This window comes from Mustela erminea, chromosome X (genome assembly GCF_009829155.1).
Source record: "Mustela erminea isolate mMusErm1 chromosome X, mMusErm1.Pri, whole genome shotgun sequence".
NCBI lineage: Eukaryota > Metazoa > Chordata > Mammalia > Carnivora > Mustelidae > Mustela > Mustela erminea.
Genome location: NC_045635.1, coordinates 73,663,004 through 73,683,575, shown reverse-complemented (window position 1 = coordinate 73,683,575; position 20,572 = coordinate 73,663,004). Strand labels below are relative to the sequence as shown.

At 37.2% G+C, this 20,572-nt stretch overlaps 1 protein-coding gene and 1 long non-coding RNA gene across 2 annotated transcripts in view; both read right to left on the bottom strand.

Annotated features, from left to right (window-relative positions):
- Positions 1–20,572, bottom strand: part of DACH2 (dachshund family transcription factor 2) — an 896,917-nt gene that overhangs the window by 60,460 nt on the left and 815,885 nt on the right. The gene's annotated exons all lie outside the window — the stretch shown is intronic.
- LOC116582917 lies at positions 1,406–20,568 on the bottom strand. The gene is made up of 3 exons (XR_004282556.1): positions 20,288–20,568; positions 16,138–16,140; positions 1,406–1,440 (listed from the first exon to the last, which is right to left on the bottom strand). It is a non-coding gene; the product is annotated as an uncharacterized LOC116582917 (long non-coding RNA).

Sequence of the window (20,572 nt, the reverse complement as noted above, 5' to 3'; positions counted from 1 at the left end):
CTGACTTGTTGATTTTAGCCATTCTGAATGGTGTGAGGTGATATCTCATTGTGGTTTTGATTTGTATTTCCCTGATGCCGAGTGATATGGAGCACTTTTTCATGTGTCTGTTGGCCATCTGGATGTCTTCTTTGCAGAAATGTCTGTTCATGTCCTCTGCCCATTTCTTGATTGGAACATTTGTTCTTTGGGTGTTGAGTTTGCTAAGTTCTTTATAGATTCTGGACACTAGGCCTTTATCTGATATGTCGTTTGCAAATATCTTCTCCCATTCTGTCAGTTGTCTTTTGATTTTGTTAACTGTTTCCTTTGCTGTGCAAAAGCTTTTGATCTTGATGAAATCCCAATAGTTCATTTTTGCCCTTGCTTCCCTTGCCTTTGGCGTTATTCCTAGGAAGATATTGCTGCGGCTGAGGTCGAAGAGGTTCCTGCCTGTGTTCTCCTCAAGGATTTTGATGGATTCCTTTCGCACATTGAGGTCCTTTATCCATTTTGAGTCTATTTTTGTGTGTGGTGTAAGGAAATGGTCCAATTTCATTTTTCTGCATGTGGTTGTCCAATTTTCCCAGCACCATTTATTGAAGAGGCTGTCTTTTTTCCATTGGACATTCTTTCCTGCTTTGTCGAAGATTAGTTGACTGTAGAGTTGAGGGTCTATTTCTGGGCTCTCTATTCTGTTCCATTGATCTCTGTGTCTGTTTTTGTGCCAGTACCATGCTGTCTTGATGATGACAGCTTTGTAATAGAGCTTGAAGTCCGGAATTGTGATGCCACCAACGTTGGCTTTCTTTTTCAATATCCCTTTGGCTATTCGAGGTCTTTTCTGGTTCCATATAAATTTTAGAATTATTTGTTCCATTTCTTTGAAAAAGATGGATGGTACTTTGATAGGAATTGCATTAAATGTGTAGATTGCTTTAGGTAGCATAGACATTTTCACAATATTTATTCTTCCAATCCAGGAGCATGGAACATTTTTCCATTTCTTTGTGTCTTCCTCAATTTCTTTCATGAGTACTTTATAGTTTTCTGAGTATAGATTCTGTGCCTCTTTGGTTAGGTTTATTCCTAGGTATCTTATGGTTTTGGGTGCAATTGTAAATGGGATTGAGTCCTTAATTTCTCTTTCTTCTGTCTTCCTGTTGGTGTAGAGAAATGCAACTGATTTCTGTGCATTGATTTTATATCCTGACATTTTACTGAATTCCTGTATAAGTTCTAGCAGTTTTGGAGTGGAGTCTTTTGGGTTTTCCACATATAGTATCATATCATCTGCGAAGAGTGATACTTTGACTTCTTCTTTGCCGATTTGGATGCCTTTAATTTCCTTTTGTTGTCTGATTGCTGAGGCTAGGACCTCTAGTACTATGTTGAATAGCAGTGGTGATAATGGACATCCTTGCCGTGTTCCTGACCTTAGCGGAAAAGCTTTCAGTTTTTCTCCATTGAGAATGATATTTGCGGTGGGTTTTTCATAGATGGCTTTGATGATATTGAGGTATGTGCCCTCTATCCCTACACTTTGAAGAGTTTTGATCAGGAAGGGATGCTGTACTTTGTCAAATGCTTTTTCAGCATCTATTGAGAGTATCATATGGTTCTTGTTCTTTCTTTTATTGATGTGTTGTATCACATTGACTGATTTGCGGATGTTGAACCAACCTTGCAGCCCTGGAATAAATCCCACTTGGTCGTGGTGAATAATCCTTTTAATGTACTGTTGAATCCTATTGGCTATTGTTTTGTTGAGTATTTTCGCATCTGTGTTCATCAAGGATATTGGTCTATAGCTCTCTTTTTTGATGGGATCCTTGTCTGGTTTTGGGATCAAGGTGATGCTGGCCTCATAAAATGAGTTTGGAAGTTTTCCTTCCATTGCTATTTTTTGGAACAGTTTCAGGAGAATAGGAATTAGTTTTTTTTATATGTTTGGTAGAATTCCCCCAGGAAGCCGTCTGGCCCTGGGCTTTTGTTTGTTTGGAGACTTTTAATGACTGTTTCAATCTCCTTACTGGTTATGGGTCTGTTCAGGCTTTCTATTTCTTCCTGGTTCAGTTGTGGTAGTTTATATGTTTCTAGGAATGCATCCATTTCTTCCAGATTGTCAAATTTATTGGCGTAGAGTTGCTTATAGTATGTTCTTATAATAGTTTGTATTTCTTTGGTGTTAGTTGTGATCTCTCCTCTTTTGTTCATGATTTTATTTATTTGGGTCCTTTCTCTTTTCTTTTTGATAAGTCGGGCCAGGGGTTTATCAATTTTATTAATTCTTTCAAAAAACCAGCTCCTAGTTTCATTGATTTGTTCTATTGTTTTTTTGGTTTCTATTTCATTGATTTCTGCTCTGATCTTTATGATTTCTCTTCTCCTGCTGGGCTTAGGGTTTCTTTCTTGTTCTTTCTCCAGCTCCTTTAGGTGTAGGGTTAGGTTGTGTACCTGAGACCTTTCTTGTTTCTTGAGAAAGGCTTGTACCGCTATATATTTTCCTCACAGGACTGCCTTTGTTGTGTCCCACAGATTTTGAACCGTTGTATTTTCATTATCATTTGTTTCCATGATTTTTTTCAATTCTTCTTTAATTTCCCGGTTGACCCATTCATTCTTTAGAAGGATGCTGTTTAGTCTCCATGTATTTGGGTTCTCTTCAAACTTCCTTTTGTGGTTGAGTTCTAGCTTTAGAGCATTGTGGTCTGAAAATATGCAGGGAATGATCCCAATCTTTTGATACCGGTTGAGTCCTGATTTAGGACCGAGGATGTGATCTATTCTGGAGAATGTTCCATGTGCACTAGAGAAGAATGTGTATTCTGTTGCTTTGGGATGAAATATTCTGAATATATCTGTGATGTCCATCTGGTCCAGTGCGTCGTTTAAGGCCTTTATTTCCTTGCTGATCTTTTGCTTGGATGATCTGTCCATTTCAGTGAGGGGAGTGTTAAAGTCCCCTACTATTATTGTATTATTGTTGATGTGTTTCTTTGATTTTGTTATTAATTGGTTTATATAGTTGGCTGCTCCCACGTTGGGGGCATAGATATTTAAAATTGTTAGATCTTCTTGTTGGACAGACCCTTTGAGTATGATATAGTGTCCTTCCTCATCTCTTATTATAGTCTTTGGCTTAAAATCTAATTGATCTGATATAAGGATTGCCACTCCTGCTTTCTTCTGATGTCCATTAGCATGGTAAATTATTTTCCACCCCCTCACTTTCAATCTGGAGGTGTCTTCGGGCTTAAAATGAGTTTCTTGGAGGCAACATATAGATGGGTTTTGTTTTTTAATCCATTCTGATACCCTGTGTCTTTTGACAGGGGCATTTAGCCCATTAACATTCAGGGTAACTATTGAGAGATATGAATTTAGTGCCATTGCATTGCCTGTAAGGTGACTGTTACTGTATATGGTCTCTGTTCCTTTCTGATCTACCACTTGTAGGCTCTCTCTTTGCTTAGAGGACCCCTTTCAATATTTCCTGTAGAGCTGGTTTGGTGTTTGCCAATTCTTTCAGTTTTTGTTTGTCCTGGAAGCTTTTAATCTCTCCTTCTATTTTCAATGATAGCCTGGCTGGATATAGTGTTCTTGGCTGCATGTTTTTCTCGTTTAGTGCTCTGAAAATATCATGCCAGCTCTTTCTGGCCTGCCAGGTCTCTGTGGATAAGTCAGCTGCCAATCTAATATTTTTACCATTGTATATTACAGGCTTCTTTTCCTGGGCTGCTTTTAGGATTTTCTCTTTGTCACTGAGACTTGTAAATTTTACTATTAGGTGACGAGGTGTGGACCTATTCTTATTGATTTTGAGGGGCGTTCTCTGAACCTCCTGAATTTTGATGCTCGTTCCCTTTGCCATATTGGGGTAATTCTCCCCAATAATTCTCTCCCGTATACCTTCTGCTCCCCTCTCTCTTTCTTCTTCTTCTGGAATCCCAGTTATTCTAATGTTGTTTCGTCTTATGGTGTCACTTATCTCTCGAATTCTCCCCTCGTGCTCCAGTAGCTGTTTGTTCCTCTTTTGCTCAGCTTCTTTATTCTCTGTCATTTGGTCTTCTATATCACTAATTCTTTTTTCTGCCTCACTTATCCTAGCAGTGAGAGCCTCCATTTTTGATTGCACCTCATTAATAGCTTTTTTTATTTCAACTTGGTTAGATTTTAGTTCTTTTCTTTCTCCAGGAAGGGCTTTTATATCTCTCGAGAGGGTTTCTTTAATATTTTCCATGCCTTTTTCGAGCCTGGCTAGATCTTGAGAATTGTCATTCTGACCTCTAGATCTGACATATTACCAATGTCTGTATTGATTAGGTCCCTAGCCTTCGGTACTGCCTCTTGTTCTTTTTTTTTGTGTTGAATTTTTCCTTCTTGTCATTTTGTCCAGATAAGAGTATATGAAGGAGCAAGTAAAATACTAAAAGGGTGGAAGGAAATATGCTTTAACCAAATTAGAAGAGATCCCAAATCGTGAGGTGGGAGAAATGGGATAAAAAGAGGTTCAAAAAGGAAGAAAAAAAAAAGAAAAAAAAAGAAAAGAATAAAAAAATAAGAAAAATATAAAAAAGAAAAAATATATATATTAGATAAACGGTTAAAAAACGTTAAAAAAGAAAAAGGTAAAAGTTAAAAAAAAATTTACCAGAACGCAAGAAAAAAAACAAAAAATGAAAAAGAAAAAAATTAAATTAACTGCAAGACTAAAAAAAATCACAGGGAAAAAGCCATGAGTTCCATGCTTTGCTTTCTCTTCCTCTGGAATTCTGCTGCTCTCCTTGGTATTGAAACTGCACTCCTTGGTAGGTGAACTTGGTCTCGGCTGGATTTCTTGTTGATCTTCTGGGGGAGGGGCCTGTTGTAGTGATTCTCAAGTGTCTTTGCCCCAGGAGGAATTGCCCCGCCCTTACCAGGGGCCGGGGTGAGTAATCTGCTCGGGTTTGCTTTCAGGAGCTTTTGTTCCCTGAGCGCTTTCCGTAGAGTTCCTGAGGACGGGAATACAAATGGCGGCCTCCTGGTCTCCGGCCCGGAGGAGCCGAGAGCCTGGGGCCCCACTCCTCAGTGCGCCCTCAGAGAACAGCGCCCAGTTACTCCCGTCTGCCTGACCTCCGGCTGCGCTCCAAGCTCACCGAGCCTGCAACTGGTTCAAGGTTACACCGAGCTGTGAGCTTACTGTCAGCTCCGTCTCTGTAGCCGGCTTTCTCGTTCCAATACCCGCAAGCTCTGCGACACTCAGACACCCCTGATCCTTCTGTGACCCTGCGGGATCTGAGGCCACGCTGACCCCGCGTGGGCTTCGCTCTGGTTTATCCTCTGGAGCGATGTCCCTCAGCGGAACAGACTTTTAAAAGTCCTGATTTTGTGCTCTGTTGCTCCGCCGCTTGCCGGGAGCTGGCCCCTCCCCCCCACGGGGTCTATCTTCCCGTCGCTTTGGATTCACTTCTCCGCCGGTCCTACCTTTCAGAAAGTGGTTGTTTTTCTGTTTCCAGAATTGCTGCTCTTCTTCTCTTCGATCTGCCAATGGATTTTCAGGTTTTTGCAATCTTTAGATAAGCTATCTAGCTGATCTCCAGCTAGCTGAAGTAGTCTCAGCCTGCTACTTCTCCGCCATCTTGACTCCTCCCCCCAATGCCTGCTAAGCTTAGCAGTGCTCCCAAGGGGAAGGAGGGCAGAGGACTGGAAGCAGACAGCATGGTCTAAGGATTGCCTGGGTCACATTGGGAGAAACAGTTCCCCATCTTGGAGTGCATTTGGAAGAAGTGGCACTACCTCTCAGGGGATAAAAGAGAAAATGGGCACCATTGAAAAACCCCATTAATTAGCATAGCAGCAGAAGCAACTGCTGGAAGTAGCCAAATTGGAAGTCATATTTTGGCTTCTCTTTACTATAAACTCCCAGGCCCTGTGCAGTCACGTAACTACTTTTCTGGGACAAAGAAACAGCAGCCACAGTAGGGGAAGACCCTCCCTCAGGGGACCAGCACAGGTCTGTAACACACTAAGTCCCTAAAATTTAGAGTATTTGAAACCTAGCTGCATCCTTGAAATAAAACACAACAGTACTGAGCCACTAGGCAGGCACATGGCTTGGACACAGGGTTAAAAGCGCGGTTCTTCAGGAAGCCTGTGACATGAGAGTGGAGATTGTTTGCTCCTCTGTGTTGGCTTTCTTAACAGTGGCAAGTGCGGAGTGCCTGGGTGGCTCAGTGGGTTAAAGCCTCTGCCTTTGGCTCAAGTCATGATCCCAGGGTCTTGGGATTGAGCCCTGAATCAGGCTCTCTGCCCAAAGCAGAGAGCAGGGAGCCAGCTTCCTCCACTCTCTCTGCCTGCCTCTCTGCCTACTTGTGATCTATGTCTATCAAATAAATAAATAAAATATTTAAAAAAATAGTGGCAGGTGAGAACTCTACTTTCTAGGGACCAGAGAGTGGGGTGATCCCATTTTTCTACCCTGCCAATCAGCAAGGATAGACTTCAATGAGAAACACAGCACACCCCAGTGGAGGCTGGAGCCACTTACACTAACCCCCACCCCTATGTGCCCTATAAGTGTATCTTTACTATGGGAAGTTGGCATTAGAACCGGTATAGCAGACACCTCCCCCAGAAGAAAAGCACACACTAAGTCTACTGATCATAGAATAGTGCAAAGCCTCAACTCTAGTGCAAATAGGATCAAGTTTATTTTAAGACCACTAATTACACCACTAATTAAAAATTAACACTAATACCAAAGGACACCTAGTTAAATCCAAGAATTCCCCCATCAGGCAAGAAGAAACTTTGCAAAAGACAGACAAGAGGGAAAGAACAGCCAAAATACAACAGCAGAGCACAGACTCTGAAAAACTTTCTGAAGCACCAGGCTCAGGCTATGAGTATTATATGACCTCTTCTTAATATATCTATTACTCTCAGGAACAGAAAATTTAGCATGCTTTCCTAACAAAAACAGTCACCTAGACAAAATGCCAAGATGGAATATTTCCCCTCAAAAGAAAGAATGAGATGGCCATGGATCTAATCAAATCAGATATAAGTAATATGCCTGAAACAAAATTTCAAATAATAATCATAAGGGTACTAGCTAGACTTTAGAAAAGCACAAAAGACAAGACATAAAAGCAGTCTTTTACTGTAGAGATAGAAGACGAAAAAAAACCTAGTCAGGCTGAAATTAAAAAAAAAAACTATAACAAGGATATAAAACTGACTATGTAATGCCAATGAGGTGAATGAAGCAGACAAGCTGTGATATATAAAATAAAATTATGGGAAATAATAAATCTATAAAGGAGAGGTAAAGAATTGGATCACAAATGTCAGCATAGGGAACTGAGTGACTACATAAAGCATAATAACATTCCTGTCATAGTAGTCCCAGAAAAATAAGAGAGAAAAGGGGGCAGGAGGTTTATTTGAGGACATTATAGCTGAAAAATTCCTTAATCTGGAGAAGGAAACAGACATCCAAATCCAGGAGACACAAAAAATTGCCACCAAATTCAACAAAAACAGGCTAACATCAAGATGCATTATCGTAAAGTTTGCGAACTACATATATAAGGAAAAACTCCTAAAAGCACAAGGGAAAAGAAGTCCCTAAATTACAGCAGAAGACAAAGGAAGTTAGTAGCAGATGTCTCCACAGAAACTTGGCAGCAAGAAGACAGTAGCATGGTATATTCAGTATGCTGAATGGGGAAAATCTGTAACCAAGAATTCTTTATCCAACAAGGCTGTCACCCAGAATAAAAGGATAGATAGAGATTCCCAGACAAACAAAAAATAAAGCAGTTCATAACCATTAAACCAGCCCTACAAGAAATATTAAAGGGGATATTTTGAGTGGGAAAGAAATAAGAAAAGCAACAAAGGCAAGAAAAGAACAGAGAAAATACTCAGAATCACCAACTTTATAGGTCATCCAGTGGCACTAAATTCTTATCTATTAATAATTATTCTGAATGTAAATGGACTAAATGCTCCAATTAAATGACATAGTATATCAGAACGGATTAAAAAAAATAAGACACATCTATACTCTACTTACAGAAGACACATTTTAGACCTAAAGACACCTCCAGAATGAACATGAGGAAATGGAGAAATATTTATCATGCTAATGGATGTCAAAAGAAAACCAGAGTAGCCACACTTGTATCAGACAAACTAGATTTTAAGCCAAAGACTGTAACAAGAGATGAAGAAGGGTACTATATCATAATAAAGAAGTCCATCGAACAAGAATATCTAACAAATGTAAATAGTTATGCTGCAACTTGGGAACACCCAAATATATAAATCAATTAATAAAAAATAAAGTCACTGATAACAATATAATAATAGTAGGGAACTTTAACACCCCACTCATACTAATGGACAGATCATCTAAGACAAACAATTAACAAGGAAACAGTGGTTTTGAATGACACACTGGACCAGGAGGACTTGGCAGATATAATTTAAAAAACTTTCATCCTAAAGCAGCAGAATACACATTCTTTTTGAAGAATGGAAAATTCTCCAGAATAGACCACATACTAGGTCATAAATCAGCCCTCAATAGGTACAAAAAGATTGAGATCATACCAGGTATATTTTCAGACCACAATGCTATGAAACTGAAAGCCAACAAGAAAAAAAAATTGTAAAGACCATAAATACATGGAGGTTAAAGAACACCCTACTAAGGGATGAGTGGGTTAACTGGGAAATTAAAGAATATATTTATAAAAGTACATGGAAGCAAATGAAAATGAAAACACGATAGTCCAGTACCTTTCAGGTGCAGCAAAGGTGGTTGTAAGAAAGAAGTATATAGCAATATAGGCCTACCATAAGAAACAGCAAAAGTCTCAAATACACAACTTAACCACACACTTAAAAGGGCTAGGAAAATAACAGGAAATAAAGCCTAAAGTCAGCAGAAGAAGGGAAATAATAAAGATTAGAGAGGAAATAAATGATATAGAACAAGAAAAAGCCCCAAAGTAGAACAGATCAATGAAACATAGAGCTGATTATTTGAAGGAATTAATAAAATTGATAAACCACTAGCCAAATGTATCAAAAAGAAAAGAGGAAGGACCTTAATAAGCAAAATCACAAATGAGAGAAAAGAGATCAAATTGGGCCACCTAGAAGTGGATAAATTCCTAGAAACATACCACATACCAAAACTGAAACAAGAAGAAATAGAAAATATGAACATACCCATAACTAGCCAAAAATTGAATGAGTGATCAAAAATCTTCCAACAGACAAAAGTACAGGGCCAGGTCGCTTCCTAGTGGAATTCTACTAGACCTTTAAAGAATAGTTAACATGTATTCTCCCCAAACTGTTCCAAAAAGTAGAAATCGAAGGAAAACTTCCAAACTCATTCTAAGAGGCCATAATTACCTTGATTCAAAAACCAAAGGCCTCACTAAAAAGGAGAATTACAGGCCAATATGTCTGATGAACATGGATACAAAAATTCTCAACAAGATAGTAGTAAATTGAATTTAATAATATATTAAAAGAATCATTCACCACAATCAAGTGGGATGTATTCCTGGGCTTTAGGGGTGGTTTAATATTCATAAATCAATCAATGTGATAAATCACATTAATAAGAGAAAGGATAAGAATCATATGATTCTCTCAATAGATGCAGAGAAAGCATTTGACAAAGTATAGCATCCCTTCTTGACAAAAACCCTCAACAAGGGCTCCTGGATGACCCAGTTGGTTGAGTTACCGCCTTCAGTTCAGGTCATTAACCTGGAGTCCTTGGATTGAGTCCTGCATAGGTTTCCTGCTCATCAGGGGGTCTGCTTCTCCCTCTGACCTTCCCTTCTCATGCTCACTCTCTCTCATTCTCTCTCTCAAAAAATAAAATCTTTAAAAAAATTCTCAACAAAGTAGGCATGGATGGAACAAACCTCAACATTATAAAGGTCATATAAAAAAGACTCACAGCTAATATCATCAACAGGCAAAAATGGAGAGCTTTTTCTCTAAAGTGAAGAAAAAGACAAGGATATCCATTCTCACTATTATTATTATACTGGAAGTCCTAGCCTCAGCAATCAGACAACAAAAAGAAATGAAAGGCATCCAAATCATCCAAATCTTCAATCCAAAAGAAAGAAGTCCAACATACACTATATGCAGACTACATGATACTCTATGTAGAAAGTCCAAAAGACTGCACCAAGAAATTACTGGAAGTGATATATGAATTCAACAAGTCACAGGATATAAAGTCAATGTACAGAACTCTGTTGCATTTTTTTATACACCAACAATGAAGCAGCTAAGAGAACTCAAGGAATCAATCCCATTTATGATTGCACCAAAAAATATGATACACCTAGACATAAACCTAACCAAATAGGTAAAATATCTGTACTCTGAAAACTCTAAAAATAGAAAGGACACAAAGAAATGGAAAAACATTCCATGCTCATTAATCAGAAGAACAAATATCATTAAAATATTCATACTACCCAAAGAAATCTACATGTTTAATCCAATCCCTGTCAAAATACCAACATTTGTCACAGAGCTACAACAAACAATCCTAAAATTTGTTCGGAACCACAAAAGAACCTGAATAGCCAAAGAAATCTTAATAAAGGAAAGCATAGTTGGAAGAATCATAATTCCTGACTTCAAGTTATATTACAAAGCTGTAGTAATCAAATGAGTGCAGTACTGACACAAAAAATAGACACATATGTCTGTAAAACAAAATAAAGATCCCGGAAGTAAACCCACAATTTTACGGTTAATTAATACTCAACAAAAGAGCAAGAATATATAATGTGAAAAAGTCTTTCCAACAAATGGTGTGGGGAATACTGATCAGCTACATGCAAAAGAATGAAACAGAACCACTTTTTTTTTACACCAAACACAAAAATAAACTCAAAATGGATTTAAGATTTAAATATATTACTTGAAACCACAAAAATCCTAGAATAGAGCACAGGCAGTAATTTCTCAGACATCAACCCTTGCAATATCTTTCTAAATATGTCCCTTAGACATGGGAAACAAAATCAAAATAAATTATGTGGACTACATGAGAATAAGTAAAGTAAACAATCAACAAAATGAAAATAAGTTCTATTGAATTAGAGAAAATATTTGCAAATGGCATATCCAATAAAGAGTTAGTATGCAAAATATATAAAGAACTTACGTAATAATACCAAAAAAATAAATAATCCATTAAAAATAGCAGAACACATAAACAGACATCTTTCCAAGAAGACATACAGATGGTCAACAGACAAACGAAAAGATGCTCAACCTCATTCATCATCAGGGTAATGCAAATCAAAACAACAATAAGATACCACCTCACACCTCTCAGAATGGCTAAAATCAACAACACAGGAAGCAACAGGTGTTGACTAGGATGTGGAGGAAGGGGAAACCTCTTGCATTGTTGGTGGAATATAGACACCTATAGGCAGATAGATATCTAGATAGATATTATTCAGTTGTAAAAAATAACATCTTTCCATTTCCATTGACATGGATTGATCTAAAGAGTATAATGCTAAGTGAAGTTAGCCAATCAGAGAAAGACAAATACTGTATGACCTCACTCATGTGGAATTTAAGAAAGAAAACAAATGATCAAGTGAAGAGAGAGAGAGAGAGAGAGAGAAACCAAAAAATAGATTCTTAAGTATAGAGAACAAAGAGATGGTTACCAGAGGGGAGAGGGGTAGGGCCATGTGTGAAATAGGTTAAGGGGGTTAAATATAGACTTATCTTTTTTTCTTTTTTAATAGTGAACAAGAAGACCTTGCCTTTTTTTTTTCAAAGATTTTATTTATTTATTTGACACAGAGAGAGAGTACAAGCAGGGGAAGCAGCAGGCAAAGGGAAAGGGAGAAACAGGCTGCCTCCTGAGCATGGAGCTTGATGTGGGGCTTGATGCCCGCACCCTGGCATCATGACCCAAGCCAAAGGCAGACGCTCAACCAACTGAGCCACCCAGGTGACCCTAAATGTAGACTTATCTTTATGAGCAGTCAGTAATATAAGGAATTTTTAATCACTGTATTTCACACCTGAAATCCATATAACACTGTATGGCAAATACACTGGAATTAAAAAAAAAAAAGATACCTGTGGCCTAGACCACCTGTGTGGTCTCAGATTTAAATTTGCCAAAGAGAATTCACAGAATGGCAAGTAACAGAAAAGGTTAAATTAAGATTTTACATCAATGTGCTACCCTATATTTCAATTAATAGTACCTGAAAGGAAAACTCTAAAATCCTGCACTCTAATTATTTATATAGATAGATTCTCAGAGTCTGCAATCACCCACATTTCTGGCAAGTGCCTTTCTTCTTTGAGGTGTTCTAGGGTAAGTGCAAATATCATTTGAATACTTAAGGAACATTCCTTTCTTTGTGGTATTTTGCTTAATCTAGGGAGGGGGAGAGAAATACACGTTTAAACAATAGCACAAGTAAAATACAAATTAGCATCTTCGTAGGAAATAAATATTGCTTGTGAGATTCTAGCCAATGAATTAACTCTTGTTCACAAATTACATAACCCCAAATTAGATAAAGCACAGGAGTTTGGTGGTATTAATTTTCCTACAATAGTGACTTTCTATAGTCAATTAAATCCTTAAAGTTAAGGTAATTATTAAAGATAATTGTCTACAGTAATGATTCATTGGATATATATCAAGTCTATACAAGATTAAACTGTTTTTTATTGGGGGGTATGAATGATATGTTTCAAGAAACTTGTTTCTGCTACTTTAACAATGAAAGTTTAAATGTAACACTAGAATACTTTAAGTCATATTGACCAGCTGTGATTGAACATTTGATCTGTCCATCAGCCATTAATAATGTATTTCAAGTTTACATATTAAGGGCAACCAATACTTTGGGAGAAAGAACTATTTGGAGAAAGAACAAATCCCTGGATTCAAGGTATTTAGAATCTTGGTGGTAAAAACAAAGATACAGAAGTTCACAAATAGTTAATACAACTCACAGAATATAACACAGAGTAAATTCATATGAATACCAGGAAAATCTTCAAGGAATTGGGCCTAGAAAAGCTTATTAGCATTTCAGTAGATAAAAGCAGAGTGTCAGGTTTTTCTAAATTTAGTCAATGGCATGAACAAAATAACAATGTGTAATTTATACAGGTAGAAATATGTGGCACACATTTAGCAAATAATTTTAATCTAATTCGGTGTAAAAATACAAGATAAGTCTGGAGATAAAATTTGAGGACAGCTGGTAAAGGCACTGGTATATTGGAACTGGCTTCACAACAGGTTCAGAAGGTAACTATTAACATCTCTTTTCATGTCTGCATTCAGTGGCATCATGTTGTTAGCTTGAAACTGCCCATAGTAGGATAATTTTTTTAAAAAAATATTTTATTTATCTATTTGATGGAGAGAGAGAAACAACTAGAGAGGGAATTAAAGCAGGGGGAGTGGGAAAGGGAGAATTAGGCTTCCTGCTGGGCACGGAGCCCGATGTGGGGCTCAATCCCAGGATCCTGGGAGCTTGACCTGAGCCAAAGGCAGACACTTAAAGACTGAGCCACCCAAGCACCCGCATAGTAGGAGAATTTACATGATTTTGTCAAATACCACAAATCAGGGCTATTAATTGTTTTGCTGATCACCATTTTCAGGGTACTACTATATTTAAGAACCTGAATGCTAGGTTCAGGGAATATCTTAGAAGATGTGTATAAGGTATTGAAGAATTTTAGTAGAAAATGGTATAATTTGAAAGTCGTTTGACTCAGCATAATCTCTTCCAGTCCCGTCGATGTTGTTACAAAAGTTGGGTATTCATCTTTTCTGATGGAGGCATAGTACTCCATAGTGTATACGGACCACATCTTCCTTATCCATTCATCTGTAGAGATTATGCTGAGTGAAATAAAGCAGAGAGAGTCAATTATCATAAGGTTTCACTTATTTGTGGAGCATAGCAAATAGCAGGGAGGACAAGGGGAGATGGAGAGGAGAAGGGAGTTGAAGGAAATTGGAAGGGGAGGTGAACCATGAGAGACTATGTACTCTGAAAAACAATCTGAGGGTTTTGAAGGGGTAGGGAGTGGGAGGTTGGGGGAACCAGGTGGTGGGTGTTAGAGAGGGCACATATTGCATGGAGCACTGGGTGTGGTGCAAAAACAATGAATACTGTTATGCTGAAAAGAAATAAAAAATTAAAAAAAAAGAAAGTCATTTCACTAGAGCTGTAAGTCAAAGCCACCATCATAGACAGGCTTTCCAAGAGAGTGTTTAGAGAAAGAAGGGTTTTGAGCAATGAGAATGTTTGGAAATATCTAAAATTAAAGGAGGAAAAGGAGTTTACCAATGAAATTCATAAAAAGATTAGTCAGAAATGAAACAGAAAGATCAAAATAAAGCCAATTCACAAAAGAAATGTTTCAAGAATGAAAAGACATTAACTTGTAAAATACATTAACTTTCAAGCATCCTTAAGACTTAGAAAAGATATTAGGAAAAAAAGAGGAGAAGAAAAATGACATGCTAGGGGTCACATAGAGTATTACTGTACATAGACTACATTACACATAGTTATACAAGCATATTACACCAGATGAAACAGAAGATCACTGTGGATACAGTGTAAAAGATGTTTTCCTAGAATGTGATTAAGGTCTAGAATAATCTTATTATAAATAGCAACCCATATATAAAAGAAAGAGGAGAGAATAAAAACTTCAATATTTAGCACCATCATGTTAATACTGTGCATTAAATGTGGTGTTGCTATGGTTTTACCCCGGAACAATTCTTACTATCACATGTTTTATTATTGACAATGAGCCCTCACCAAGCTTTTTAAAGATGTAAAATTGCTATTTAACATGTGTATAGTACAAAGCACTTTTTAAAAAAAGATTTTATTTATTTATTTGACAGAGAGAGACAGAGCTAGAGAAGGAACACAAGCAAGGGAGTGGGAGAGGGAAAAGCAGGCTCCCCAAGGAGAAGGGAGCCCAATGCAGGGCTCGATCCCAGGACCCTGGGATCTTGACCTGAGCCAAAGACAGATGCAAAACACTTTCATGTACATTTAACCTTCCTACCAACACAGTGAATTAAGTATAACTCCCATTTTACCTATGTTGTAACCAAGGCTGAGAAATATTAAATGATTTATCCAACATCAAACATCTGACAAGGAAGAGTGTGAAAACATAACTCATGCTTCTTCTTTCTCTCTCTCTCTCTCCCTTTCTTTCTTCTTCTTCTTCTTTTTCTTCTCCTCCTCCTCCTTCTTCTTCCTTCCTTCCTTCCTTCCTTCCTTCCTTCCTTCCGTCCCTCTCTCTCTCCCGTCCTCCCTCCCTCCCTCCCTCCTTCCTTCCTTCCTTTCTTTCTTTCTTTCTTTTTTAAATTTTCTTTCTTTCTCCCTTTCTCCCTTTCTTCTTTCTTTTGCAAGAACATGAGTAGGTGGGTGGGGTGGGGCAGAGGAAGATGAAGAATCTTAAGCAGGCTCCACACCCAATGTGGAGCCCAAAGCCAGGCTCAGTCTCAAGACCCTGAGATCATGACATGAACCAAAATTAAGAGATGGATGCTTTAACCTACTGAGCTACCCAGGCATCTGCCAGGCCTTATCATTCCAAGCACAGAATAAATCCTCCTGCAATATTCCATTTCACATCTTCCCTTTGTCTTAGTACTTATTTAACTGCAAGGCCATGGTCTTTAATATAATTAAACCAAAAATTAATGACTTTATAAACTTTCTTAAAATGTGAAGAGTGACTGAGACTGACTTGATAAGAATGTGATAAGGGGATAAAACCTATTCTTTTCTTTTCTTTTCTTTTCTTTTATTTATTTTATTTCATTTTTATTATCTTTAATTAGGCAACATGTAATACACCATTATTTATTGATGTAGTGTTCAAAGACTCATTAGTTGCATATAACCCCCAGTGCTCATCACCACACGTGACTTTCTTTACTTTTTAAGAAAAAAAATTTCAATTTTCTTAAATTTATTTATTTTCAGAAAAACCAGTATTTATTATTTTTTCACCACACCCAGTGCTCCATGCAATTCGTGCCCTCTATAATACCCACCACCTGGAACCCCAACCTCCCACCCCCTCGCCACTTCAAACCCCTCAGATTGTTTTCCAGAGTCCATAGTCTCTCAGGGTTCACCTCCCCTTCCAATTTCCCCCAACTCCCTTCTCCTCTCTAACACCCCTTGTCCTCCATGCTATTTGTTATGCCCCACAAATAAGTGAAACCATATGATAATTGACTCTTTCTGCTTGATTTATTTCACCCAGCATAATTTCTTCCAGTCCAGTCCATGTTGCTACAGAAGTTGTGTATTCATCCTTTCTGATGGAGGCATAATACTCCATAGTGTATATGGACTACATCTTCCTTATCCATTTGTCCGTTGAAGGGCATCTTGGTTCTTTCCATAGTTTGGCGACCGTGGCCATTGCTGCTATAAACATTGGGGTACAGATGACCCTTCTTTTCACGACATCTGTATCTTTGGGGTAAATACCCAGGAGTGCAATTGCAGGGTCATAGGGAATTTCTATTTTTAATTTCTTGAGGAATCTCCACACTGTTCTCCAAAGAGGCTGCACCAACTTGCATTCCCATCAACAGTGGAAGAGGGTTCCCCTCTCTCCACATTCTCTCCAACACATGTTGTTTCCTGTTTTGTTAATTTTGGCCATTCTAAATGGTATAAGGTGATATCTCAATGCGGTTTTAATTTGAATCTCCCTGAGGGCTAGTGATGATGAACATTTTTTCATGTGTCTGATAGCCATTTGTATGTCTTGACTGGAGAACTGTCTGTTCATATCTTTTGCCCATTTTTTGATATGATTGTCTGTTTCATGTGTGTTGAGTTTGAGGAGTTCATTATAGATCCTGGATATCAAACTTTTGTCTGTACTGTCATTTGCAAATATCTTCTCCCATTTCGTGGGTTGCCTCTTTGTTTTCTTGACTGTTTCCTTTGCTGTGCAGAAGCTTTTGATTTGTTTTTTTTTGACTGTTTCCATGGCTGTGCAGAAGCTTTTGATTTTGATGAAAGACCCAAAGCAAGTATCATCCTCAATGGGAAAAAGCTGGCAGCCATCCTGTTGAGATCAGGAACAAGACAAGGATGCCCACTTTCGCCACTCTTGTTCAACATAGTATTAGAAGTCCTAGCAACAGCAATCAGACAACAAAAAGAAATAAAAGGTATCCAAATTGGCAATGAAGAAGTCAAACTCTCTCTCTTCGCAGATGACATGATTCTTTATATGGAAAACCCAAAAGACTCCACCCCCAAACTACTAGAACTCATACAGCAATTCAGCAACATGGCCAGATACAAAGTCAATGTGCAGAAATCAGTGGCTTTCTTATACACTAACAATGAAAATACAGAAAGGGAAATTAGAGAATCAATTCCATTTACTATAGCACCAAGAACCATAAGATACCTGGGAATAAACCTAACCAAAGAGGTAAAGGATCTGTACTGGAGGAACTACAGAACACTCATGAAAGAAATTGAAGAAGACACAAAAAGATGGAATACCATTCCATGCTCTTGGATCGGAAGAATAAACATTGTTAAAATGTCTATACTGCCTCGAGCAATCTATACTTTTAATGCCATTCCTATCAAAATTCCACCAGTATTCTTCAAAAAGCTGGAGCAAATAATCATAAAATTTGTATGGAATCAGAAGAGACCCTGAATCGCTAAGGAAATGTTGAAAAACAAAAATAAAATGAGGGGCATCACGTTACCTGATTTTAAGCTTTATTACAAAGCTGTGATCACCAAGACAGCATTGTACTGGCATAAAAACAGACACATAGACCAGTGGAACAGAGTAGAGAGCCCCTATATGGACCCTCAACTCTATGGTCAATTAATCTTCAACAAAACAGGAAAAAATATACAGTGGAAAAAAGACAGTCTCTTCAATAAATGGTGCTGGAAAAACTGGACAGCTATAAGTAGAAGAATGAAACTCGACCATTCTCTTACACCGTACACAAAGATAAACTTAAAATGGATAAAAGACCTCAACGTGAGACAGGAATCCATCAGAATCCTAGAGGAGAACATAGGCAGTAATCTCTTCGATATCAGCCACAGCAACTTCTTTCAAGATATGTCTCCAAAGGCAAAGGAAACAAAAGCGAAAATAAACTTTTGGGACTTCATCAAAATATTTCAATTTTATTTTAATTTTTGTTACATTATCTTCAGGTGTACAGCAAACTGATTAGATAAACTCTGAGTTTGGGTATGCTCACCACAAATGTAGCTAACACCTGTTACTATGCAACACTAACATAATACCATTGACTATATGCCCTATGCTGTACTTTTTATCCCAATGATTTATTCACTCCATAATTGGAAGCCTGTATCTCCAATTCCCCTTCACCCATTTTGCATGTCGCCTCACAGCCCTATCCTCTGACAACCATCAGTTTATTCTTTATATTTATGGTTTTATATCTGCTTTTTATTTGTTTTGTGTTTTAGATTCCACATGTAAATTGAGTTGCTATTGTAGATATTGATTCAATAAACATAGGGGTGCACATGTCATTTCAAAGTGGTCTTTTCATTTTCTGTGGGTAAATACCCAAAAGTAGAAATATTGGATCATGTGATACTTTTAATCTTCTGAGGAACCTCCATACTGTTTTCCACAGTGGCTGCACAAATTTACATTCCCACTAACAGTGCACAAGTATTCCTTTTTGTACACATCCTAACACTTGTTATTTTTTCTCTTTTTGATTCTAGCCATTCTGAATGCTGTAAGATGATATCTCATTGTGATTTGTTCTCATTTCCCTGATGACTATTGATGTTGAGCATCTTGTCCTGTGTCTGTTGGCTATCTACATGTCTTATTTGAAAAGATGAAAAGATTTCTCTTTATGTCCTTGGTCCATCTTTTAATTGGATTATTTTGGTTTATTTTTTTGTTTTGTTTTCTTGGTTTTTTTTTTTTTTTGGTGTTGAGTTGTGCAACTTCTTTATATATATTGAATATTAACCCCTTACTAAATATATCATTTGCAAATGTCTCCTTCCATTCATTATGTTTCCTTTTTGTTTTGCTGGTGGTTTCCTTCACTGTGAGAAATCTTTTCATTTTGATGTAGTTCCAATAGTTCATTTTTGCTTTTGTTTCCCTTTCCTCAGGAGACATATCCAGAAATGTGTCTCTAAGGCCAATGTCAAAGAGATTACTGCCTATGTTTTGTTCCAGGAATTTTATGGTTTCAGGTCTCACATTTAGATTTTTAACTGATTTTAAGTTTAGATTTGTATATGGTTAAGTGGTCCAGTTTTATTATTTTGCATATAGCTGTCCAGTTTTCTAGCACCATGTATTAAAGATACTGTCTTTTGTATTGTATATTCTTGCTTCCTTTGTCACAGATTAATTGACCATATAAGAATAGGTTTATTTCTAGGCTCCCTATTCTGTTTTATTGATCTATGTGCCTATTTTTGTGCCAGTAACATATTATTTTGATTACTACAGCTTTATAGTATATCTTGAATTCTGGAATTGTGATACCTCCAGATTTGTCTCTCTTTCTCAAGAATGATTGAGCTATTTGTAGTGATTTGGGGTTCTATGCAAATTTTAGTATCATTTGTCTGTTAAATGATCATTGTTCTGTTAAAAATGCTACTGGTATTTTGACAAGGATTACATGATCTGTAGATTTCTTTGGGCAGTATGAACATTTTAACAATATTAATTCTTCCAAACTATTTGTTTGTGTTGTTTTCAATTTATTTCATCAAAGTTTGGTCATTTTCAGAGTACAGGTCTTTCACTTCTTTGGTTAAGTTTATTCCCAGATATTTTATTAATTTTGGTGCAATTTATAAATGTCATTATAAATGTAATTTTCTTCTTAATTTATCTTTCTGCTACTTTGGCATGAGCATACACAAATACAACTGATTTTTGTATACTAATTTTATATCCTGAAATTTTACCATTTATTATTTCTAATACTTTTTTGGTGGAGTATTTAGGCTTTTCTCTATATACTAAAATGTTATCTGCAAATAGTGGCAGTTTTAAGTCTTCTTAACAAATTTGGATGAATTTTATTTCTTTGTCTACTCTGATTGCTGTGGTCAGGACGTCCAATACTCTGTTGGATAAAAAATGATAAGAGTGGTCAATGTTGTCTTTTACCTGATCTTACATGAAAAGTTCTCAGTTTATCAACATTGAGGATGATGTTGGCTATGGGTTATTCATACATGGACTATGTTATGTTAAGGCATGTACACTCTAAGCCCACTTCATTGAGAGTTTTTATTATAAGTGGATATTGAATATTGTCAAATACTTTTTCTGCATTTATTGAGGTGCTCCTATGATTTTTATTCTTCATTTTGATAACATGGTGTATTATGTATTGCTTTGTGAATATTGCACTATCCTTGTATCCCTGGAATAAATCCCACTTGATCATGGTGAATGATATTTTTAATCTATTGCTGAATATTTT